At 29.9% G+C, this 8,842-nt stretch overlaps 1 pseudogene across 1 annotated transcript; it reads right to left on the reverse strand.

Annotated features, from left to right (window-relative positions):
* Positions 1 to 7,494: 7,494 nt before the first annotated feature.
* On the reverse strand, positions 7,495 to 8,360 carry LOC145041285 (kirola-like; annotated as a pseudogene). Its single transcript, XR_013680018.1, has 2 exons — positions 8,110 to 8,360; positions 7,495 to 7,955 (listed from the first exon to the last, which is right to left on the reverse strand). The product of XR_013680018.1 is annotated as a kirola-like (transcript).
* Positions 8,361 to 8,842: the final 482 nt, after the last annotated feature.

Genomic DNA, 8,842 nt, shown 5'->3' on the forward strand with positions numbered 1-8,842 from the left:
CCCTCAAACTCCTCAAGAACCAAACTCATCAAAAAGGTATGTAATCTCTTCTAACTCTTTATGTTGAAATGTTCCCCATGCCATGTTAGATAGGTTATAAACCTTGGAAAAATTATTATTTTGCATGTATTTTGACAAACATAGATCCAAGGTTTATTAGGGTTGCATGCACACTTAGGAAGTGTTAGATTGCTCAAAACCCAACAAACAACCCCAAGGGCCCGACCTTGGTGCCTCCGACCCTCAAGTACAATGAGGAAAACTTACCTCGCAACCTGAACAGAACTGATAAGGTCCGACTCCGAGTCCCAGCTCTCTAACCGATACCTAATTTCATCAAATGATCAATTCCATCAAAATTCCAAAATACCCAAATAAAAAATACCCTCGAGCTTGGTCAAAGTTGGTCAAAGTCAAAGTCAAATTCCATTGCTCAAACACATTAAGCCAAGTGAGTCAACCCGACTGAGTCAACTTAACCGAGTCACTCAGAAAGCTGACCCATGTAAGTACGCAGGTCGTACCCCAAAGGTATGCTTAGCGTACGTGAAGCCTCACATTGACCACCATCGGGGTGGTTGACCGAGTACGCGGGGCGTACTCCCTTTTACGTGGGGCGTAACATTGCAAACCCAAATCTTCGTTAACTGTTTAATGGCTTAAGCACTCAAGCCCATATTTCAGATCCACAACTAAAGAACACCATAGAGTCATAAAGTTTCCAACTTTATGTTTTTATACGCCTAATAAGAGCTTAAGACAAGGTCTTAATCCATTAAGGCCTCCTACAAGGTGCATAGAGCAAAACTAACCAAAGGGAGATCATTTTTATGGCTAAGGACCCTTCCTAGGGTCTAAAAGGATAACTGAAAACATGCAGAAAATGCCATGCTCAAAATGATACTTTTGGGACCAAAAGATGACATAAAACCCCCCATAACTAGATCTACAAGATTATAAGACAAAAGTGCAAGCTTTATACCTTGAAAGGCTTGCGAATGGAAGATAAATGCAAGATCTAAAGTGCTTCTTTCTCCAAGTTGAGCTTGATCTTCTTCCTTCCTCTTCAAATCACATAAATAAGCTCTTTAATGCTCAAAATGTCCTAATAAGGTGCTTCTAGGGTTTCAAATCACAAAGAGAGGGTAGAGGCTGGTTAGGTGAAGAGAAAAAATGTCTATAAGATGCTTAAATACCACATAAACCCTAAAAATTAGGGTTTCCATCTTTCTTTAGTACGCTCCGCATACATGAGTGTACTCCCAGTGTGCTAGGGTGATCCCTAGTACGCTCAACGTACATACATGTACGCTTAGCGTACTTCTCCTGGCCAACTACAAGAATGACACTAGGGCTTCAATGCACATTCGCTTGGACTTAGGGACGAAAATGTCAGATAATAAAGTTAAAGGGATAAATTTAGAAATATCTGGATATTGGGATGTTACAACAATTCTGTCTAGTTACTTTTGGCTTAAAACATGTTGAACTAAAACCATAATCCATGCAAGACGCCTGGCATATAACTTTTCGCATTTTACCCTTGGTTCTAGCACACAAATCAAGGGCTTAGATCTCATAACCAATATTATCAACCTTCAATAAGGTCTAAATTTTACTTCTTTAAGGCCCAAAGCCTTTACTTGATCAAATTATGATGTACATACCCTGAATTAAGATATGTGCCAAAACATGATGTTACAACAATGATATGAAAGTACAATGTTCAAATACAAAGAAATGAAAGTACAATACTCAAATATAAAGAAATGAAGGTGCGTTTTTCTACTCACTATAATTGTTAATAATTAGTCATTGTGGTGCAAAACATCATCAATGAGAAGCAAGACTTCGTCCATCCAAAAAAGGTCAATGGAATAACCCATTACGTTTAAAAAAAACTCAAAGAGAAAGTCTCGCTTACATTTTTTTGACAAATGATATAAATGTACTACAATTATTTATGCAAAAATAGCAACACATTTACAATATATTACTCAGAGTAACTATATACGATATACCTGCATTTCTTAACAAAAAAGAGTAATAGGTAAAATCATACTTGTAATCATTTTACAAGTTTCATGTTACAAACACAATCAAAATAAGCATCTATGTAGTCCATAAATTGATTTTTAACAAAATGAAATACCAAATTGTTAATGAACATACATCGATGCCTCTCTTTTAATCGACTGGAAAATCTCTCATTCGGGTTTCAATACAACAATTGGCCATTTTGTTTTCTGGTATTAAATATTTAATTAGACTAGCACATCATTACTCTTATAGCACAAAGAAAATCCAAATATATTTGTTTCTTTTTTTTGATTTACGAATCGTGAGAAAAAGTATACATTAATGGGAAAAAAACATTAAATCGTAATCACAGACTACACCTGCACAAAAAAGGTAATCTGGACATGCATAAATATCATAATAAGAAGTTGTGATCATATATGAGATCCCTACTCCAATTAGGGACACCAGGGACACCATAAACATAGTATCTTTATATGTAATAAAAGAGAAACCTTATGACATCATCTTCAACAATCAAGACCATTCATTGTGTTTTCTAGATTAATTTCAACCATTTGATCATTTTGATGATATCACCTTAAAATTAAATTAAATTTAATTAATATTGACTACATATGAAAGTTTGACTAATTGATTTAATGTTAATATCATTTATAAAAGGAATGTATTAAACATATTTAAACCTCATCATAATTTTTGAAAGTAAATTCCGTTCCTTCCTAATTAAAATCATGTTTATAACTATCACCTTTCGTACATATTCTTTCAATCCATATCTATTATATGAAACACATCTACAAGATTACGGGATATCGTTGTTCAATTTAAAAAATTAAAGAATTCGAAATTTGATATCCTTTCCATATCATTGTTGAAAGTTATGTATAAATCATGTGCTACTATTCGTATATTATGTTTTGTTTAGACCCTTAGCAGCATCACATTCGAACAACATCACCCTTTGCAACATCACGTTTATCATCCAGATTCCTTCTTTAATATGACGTCCATAATTTTTATAAATTGTATTTGATTCTTTGATTCTCATTAGTGTTGTATTTGACTGTGATATTTGATTTTATGAATAATCTTAATTATAAATGTTAGTATTAGTTTTTCAATATTTTATTTTGTCTTTTTAACCTTGCATTTGATGTTGAATTCTACATGTTTGATACAACGCCCATGAGAAAAACATAGTAACTTTTGATTAACTGTATGTATGTATGTATGTCTTACGTAATTAAATTTTTCTGAGATTGTTTGGATTGCACGATAGTTGATGAGTAAAAACTACCATTTACCCTTCATTGTTTTTAATTATCAATATTACACTGCTATTAATTTGACACATTTGCCTATAATTCTTGGTTTTTAACATATTTAGTTAATAGCAATGTACTTTGACTTTAATCTATAATGTTTTGAATTGCAATTTCTAAATTTCGTTTGAGTTGTTGTAACTGTGTTTAGTGGATACAAAGTGCATTGTAATTTCTATTTTGTTTTTAACATATTTAGTTACTAGCAATGTGCATATGTGTTTTTTATTTAAAAAGCCAAATCTTTTATTTCAACTTTTTTCCCTGATTTGTCCATATCCTTGAAAGCTTAGATCTCGGTCTTGGGAAACCCTTTTTTATAGAAATCAGTGAACAAAGTTTTGTATTTAACACATTTAATCTTGAAAATAACATAGTTATGAAAAATTATAAAGCGAGATAAAATATTATAAGATATTAGGAGATTTGTAAAATGTACAATGAGTAAAAACGTTACGGTTATTAGAAAAAAACCGTTAACAATAGTAAAATTGTAATATATAAACTAAATTATCAGAATAGTAATGACATGTCATTATTTAATGTTTCGTATAATTGAAAGATATATACCAAATTACATGATATACCGATATTCTTCAAATTTGCGTCAAATCTAATGCAAAATTCTTGCGAGTACCAAATAAATAAAAACAAACATAAACGCTAGCACTTATATTAATAATCAATTTAAAATAAACCAATAATGATTTAGAAAAAAATTTATGTTGATGATATACTAAAATCAAAATTCATATAACATTTAACATTCCATAAATTATACTCTATAACTTTATTTGAATAAAAGAAATAGTTTTTAATATTTAATGCAATGAAAAAACGGTATATTGGTTTAAATTACGTGGAATGAACGTCTAATTAGAATGTTTATGCTTATATAACAATATAATTAAGTAACATTTCCAAATAACTGAAAAACATAAAATAATGACAAATGAAAAATAATTAATTCAAAAGTACCAAAAATTGTCATGTGACAAAATTAATGAGAAAAATAATATGTGGCAAAATGATTCTTATTTATTGGGATATATTTTTTTATTTGGATTTATCTTATTTTTTTATTTTGTTGATTATTTATAACTTTATATGTATTTTTTATATATATATTTCCCTGCATTTAAAATTTTATATTTTAAAGACTTACAAATTTCCATTATCAAATTCAAAATCGGAATCCGATTATAATCTACCAATTTAATCGTCATTAATTTAATCTATAATTTCACCCAATTTAAATTTGTATTTCCCTTATATAAACGTTTTTAACGATCTCGATTTTTTCCCTCCAAAAATATTTCAAGCATTTATTTCTTAAGTGTTCCTATATCAAATTTAAAATTTATTTTTCTTATATCCATAAAAAAATTTATTTTTGATAACTTACGCATTTCCTTTATCAAATTTAAAGTTTTCAAAATTGAATTCAATCGTAACTTGTCAATTTATTCTTCATTAACTTAATCCACAATTTCAAACCCAATTTAAAATTTTATTTTCCATATATAAATTTTTACAGTGATCCCGATGACCCGATTTTCTATCCAAAATATTTTAAGCATTTATTTTTAGATAATGTTGTTCCCCATTAAATTTGTTTATTTTGTATAACATACCAACCTACTTTCTTTTATCTTTATATAGTAATAATAAATTTTGTAATTTTACACAACAAATATACATATTTCGAATTTTGTCATAATTATACCTTACAAAATACAAGTCTCTCCAAAATAATATTCGTCAATAATTTTATACATAATTTCACCAAATTTAAATTTGTATTTTCTTTATATAAATTTTTTTAATGATTCTGATTTTTTCCCTCTAAAAATATTTCAAACATTTATTTTTTAGATAATATTGTTCCATTATAATTATTATTTTCGTTATATAAAATAATAAAACTTATCAATATGCCTACATATTTATATTTAACTTTTATCAGCAACATTAACACTAAAACAAAATGATAGACTCAAGTGACGATTCATCTTCTTCAAGAAAAGAAAAAAGCTAAATATCTTGTCCCTAACGTTTTACTTATCAATCTTTCGTTAAATTACACTAATGTAATTATCTATGATTTTGAAAGTATTTATATGCGATGAAGAATGTTGTTCAACTAATAAAACAAAAAATATTGTGTACAAATAGATCCTTCAATGATTATAAATATTTATAGATTTCAATGTATCTTTTGGATATTTCAATAATACCAATAACTATAACTTTTTGTAATAATTATTATGCAATAGCTCTAAACATTTGTATGTCTTTTTTATATGTTCTCCCGCGTTTAACGCAGGTTATAATCTTGTTGGCAATTATACCAATGCGAAAAAGAGGAAACGCACACCATTTTTATGATTATCGTATAATAAGAATACAAATAAGTCGGTATATGATCTAACCATTGCTCCATGTATAGTGAAATCCTTTATCACTTTATTTCTAGCAAAAAAATATATAATTAAGTATGCCACGTTTCTTTTATTTAGTCAAAGTCTCAAAAAGTAGTTGAATTTTGTTGTTACCTAGATTGAATTCAAGCATGTTTCCACTTTGCATGTAATTAGGGTTAGATGATTGTGTTCAAATTATTACGTTTTTGTATAATTAATTCTGAACCAATCATTTTATTTATTTCAAAAATGTAATTAATGTTTATTACATGTTAAAAATATAATTAATTAAATCTTCAGCATTTAATATGTATTCATTATTTTCTTAAAATAACTAAAATAATTGATCCAAAATCAATTTTATATGAACACAATAGATAGTAAAAACATTTGAAAATAACCTTCTCTCTTTTTATATATATATATAATTTCCATGAAGAATAGTCATCTCTAAATGATGTCTATCATCACATAATGTATGTACTTAATCCGACTAAAATGCCTTACATACAAGCTCTCCTTCAAAGCTTCCACATCTCATCTAGGTTAAGTATATTAATTAGGGTTGTCTAAATGGTAAAATAGAGTGTCTTTTTAGCCAACCCCTATCATAAATGGCCTCCAAAGGCCCATTATATTATATGTTCTTAATCTAACTTAAATACAAGCTCTCCAATCCATGTATAGTCAAATCCTTAATCACTTTATATATCCCTAGTGAATTTTTCGAATAGGGATTAGGGGGTTTTCGGAGCTGGCTTTTTGAAGCATGGTGAATCCATGATTTTGAAGATTGTGCATCAACAATGCGGATTCATATCGTGCAATTTCATGATGAGACGGCATGCGTCGGAACCTAAAATCTCCTTAGTAATCTTCTAGTATCGCTACAACTTTTTCATCCCCAAAAAGTAAGAATCCAACGAAAAGGTTTTCGTAGAAGATGACTCTACAAGACCATATATAGTATTCGTGTATTCCTTTACTTTGGTACTGTTACAGCTTTTCAAAAAAAGAAATACAGTAACATAAAAGACAGGAGACTTCCAATTACCCAAAAGCCCTGTCGTATGACGACAATTTAGATAACACATTAAGAGGCCAAGACCCAAATGCAAATTCTCACACTTTACGGGACAAATTCAGAGACAATGATAAAGATTCAAATAAGTTTTTAACACGTCCAAGACCATATATCAGTTTTCGTGTATTATTTTTCTCGCATGCCAATGCAGTTTTGAAAAATGGAAACAAATCCCTGATTTTTCTGCTGCAATGACTATAAATTTAAATAAAGTGCATAATTCTCATTACATAAATATTTCAGTGGATAAATCAAATAAGATTATTAATTGCATAGATCGAGAAAATAAAGGAGAAAAACATGAATATATGGAAATAACAAGATTGACTTACGTAAAAAATAACTAGAGATTTGATATAAAAAAATTCTAATATTTGATTCGTTGTTATGATTAAATATTTAAATAGATCCCTGAAAAGTCAAAGGCTACCCACTTTCGGATATTCTTCAAAAGATGCTATATTTCTTAGCTCAGATTCTTCTAACATGTAGCGTATAATTGGATTAAAGATGCTTTTTTCCAGTTCATAGAAAGGTCATGACATGTGTAGGTTTAGAGATCGATCGTTATATCTAACGATTTGTTTTGGGGATCGAAAAACAGTCTAACAACAAAAATCACTGAGAAAGGAGAGTAATCATACATGAATATATCATAATATCACACCAAATCGCAAAGGTTCATAAATACTAACTACACGAGCATGTCTGAATCTTTATTCACCATCTTAATTTATTCTTTGAATGGGATAAACACACATCTAGAACTTCCATTGATTACCTTCTTTGATAAATTAGAAATATTGCAGAACTACTTAGTGCTGCTATGGGCATCCAAGTCCTTCACGAGATTGCAAAGGTAGTCCATCAAAGAAGTTGGATAGGGGGTACTTATATCTGGCTTCTCAAACTCAAAGGTCCAAGTCGCGACCTGTCCATCACCCTTCTGTTCAACATGCAAGATGATTGTAAAGGTCTTGTATATCTCCTCCACAAGATCTCCTCCAATAATCTTAAACACAATCATGTGGTTTTCCTCATTCACTGCTTCAATTATCTGCTTAGAAGTTTTCTTCTTTCCCTCTGTTGTTCATGCAGAAATACAAAGAATTAAATCAAAGTATTGAACTGATGATGATTTACTATACAAATCTAAATCTATCAAAGACCCTAGATTCTTGAGGAAACAAGTATGTATGAATAGATAAAAAGAAATAGTATTTGTCATATTACGTACCATGAGTGTAGTGCCAACAGATTGTCGATCCAACGACCCCCCTCTCACCAGCATGCAGTTCACAGTCATGGACCTTATCAGGGGATATCGCAACAATCTGATGTGGGTTGTGCCTAAAGAGATCATGGAAGACATCTCCCTTTTTACTAATCTCTACATGACCAATTAATTTTCCGGATAGAGCCATCTTTCTATTAATGCCGCGACCTTAATTAAACCCACTTCTTTACAAGATTGTTGATGAGTTCCTGGAAAATACATGGGCGACCTTATATAGAAAATTTTGGCCCCCAAACTCCAACATTTATAATTTAATTAATACACTTACTATTTTCAAGATATCATTCTATATAGACTATGTAACATGATAGGGCTGACAGTAATTTATGGAATTTAAGATACAACACTATGTAACATGTGCAAGACAATAGGGAAAATGACTATTGAGGATAATTTTTGTTTTAATTTGGCCTCTTTTCTTTTTTTGTACTTAATATATCATAGAACTTGTTGTTTGTGTTCATTATAACTCTTTTCACCGGTTTTTGACCTGTGATAGCCGGTCAAAAGGTTATGTTGAACACAAACAATAAATTTGATGGTATACTGAGTACAAAAAAAAAAAAAAAAAAAAAAAAAAAAAAACCAAATGAGAACACACTTAACAGTTGGTTACCCTCCTGAGTCATTTTCCCCGAAAAGTTAAATGAAATTAAAGTTGCAAAATTATCAA

This window comes from Lactuca saligna, chromosome 4 (genome assembly GCF_052625555.1).
Source record: "Lactuca saligna cultivar CGN05327 chromosome 4, ASM5262555v1, whole genome shotgun sequence".
In the NCBI taxonomy this organism is placed as follows: domain Eukaryota; kingdom Viridiplantae; phylum Streptophyta; class Magnoliopsida; order Asterales; family Asteraceae; genus Lactuca; species Lactuca saligna.